This window comes from Bos taurus, chromosome 4 (assembly GCF_002263795.3).
Source record: "Bos taurus isolate L1 Dominette 01449 registration number 42190680 breed Hereford chromosome 4, ARS-UCD2.0, whole genome shotgun sequence".
Classification (NCBI taxonomy): Eukaryota; Metazoa; Chordata; class Mammalia; order Artiodactyla; family Bovidae; genus Bos; species Bos taurus.
The window spans coordinates 12,924,585-12,926,119 of record NC_037331.1 but is presented as its reverse complement, the minus strand read 5'-3'; the positions used below and the strand labels follow the sequence as shown (position 1 = coordinate 12,926,119).

The window sequence follows — 1,535 nt, the reverse complement described above, 5'->3', positions numbered from 1 at the left end:
GGAGGAGAAGGGGATGACAGAGGATGAGATGGCTGGATGGCATCACCGACTCGATGGACGTGAGTCTGAGTGAACTCTAGGAGTTGGTGATGGACAGGGAGGCCTGGCGTGCTGTGATTCATGGGGTTGCAAAGAGTCGGACACAACTGAGCGACTGAACTGAACTGAATAGCAGTGTATGAGGGTTCTAATTTCTCCACTTCCTCTCCAGTGCTTGTTCTTCATGAGTTCGTATCATCCTTGCACAGGGGTAATGCTAATCTCCTCTGTAACATTCCAATTTTAGTACACGTGCCACCCAAGCAAGAACTTACACATCTTTCTATTATACATACATGAAATGATCGGAGAAGGCAATGGCACCCACTCCAGTACTCTTGCCTGGAAAATCCCATGGACGGAAGGGCCTGGTGGGCTGCAGTCCATGGGGTCGCTAGGAGTTGGACACGACTGAGCAACTTCACTTTATTTTTTCACTTTCATGCATTGAAAAAGGAAATGGCCACCCACTCCAGTGTTCTTGCCTGGAGAATCCCAGGGACGGGGGAACCCGGTGGGCTGCTGTCCATGGGGTCGCACAGAGTCAGACACGACTGAAGCGACTTAGCAGCAGCATATGAAGTGATATCCCATTATGGTTTTGATTTACCATTTGTGTACCTTTTTTGGAGACATGTCTGTTCAGATCCTTTCTGATTTTTTAATTAGTTTGTCTTTTTATTTTTGAGTTCTGAGAGTCCTTTATATACTCTAGATACAAGTCCCTTATTAGATATATGATTTGCAAATATTTTCTTCTATTCAGTGGGCTGTCCTTCCACTTTCTTGATTATGTTCCTTGCAGTACAAAAGTGTTAGTTTTGATAAAGTCCAATAGTCAATTTTTTTCTTTTGTTTCTTATACTTTTGTTTTTATATTTTAAAAAACCACTGCCAAATTCCAGGTAACAGATCTATGCCCATGTTTTCTTCTAAGAGTGCCATAATTTCAGCTCTTACATTTAGGTCTGTGATGCACTTTTACTTAATTTTTGTATATGATGTGAGATATAGGTCCAACTTTATTTTACTATTTGCATGCAGATATTCAGTTGCCCCAGTCTCATTTATTGAAAATGTTATTCTTTCCCCCATTTAATTTTTTTGGTACATGTGTCAAAACTCAACTGCCTATAAATGGAGGGTTTATTTATAAACCCTGGACTCTCAGTTCACTCCCCTGACCCAGACGTGTGTCCTTCTGCCAGTGCCACACTGTCTGGATTACTGTAGCTTTACAGCCAGTTTTGAAGTTGGGAAATTTAAGCCCTCCAACTTACAGCTTTGTTCTTTTCCAAGATCATTTTGACTCTTTCAGTTTCCTTGAATCCCCATATGAATTTTAGAACAGCTTGTCAATTTTTGCAAAGAAACCAAGTCTGAGATTGATAAGGATTACTTTGAATTAGATCAATTGAGGGAGAAAAATTCAAGAATTCAATCTGTAGATCAACTGTTAGACGATGACACATGCACAGAAAATGTCCTTTTATTTA

The 1,535-nt window shown here is 40.5% G+C and overlaps 1 non-coding gene across 1 annotated transcript; it reads right to left on the bottom strand.

Annotated features, from left to right (window-relative positions):
- Positions 1–205: 205 nt before the first annotated feature.
- LOC112446540 (U6 spliceosomal RNA) lies at positions 206–310 on the bottom strand. Its single transcript, XR_003034543.1, has one exon. It is a non-coding gene; the product is annotated as a U6 spliceosomal RNA (small nuclear RNA).
- Positions 311–1,535: the final 1,225 nt, after the last annotated feature.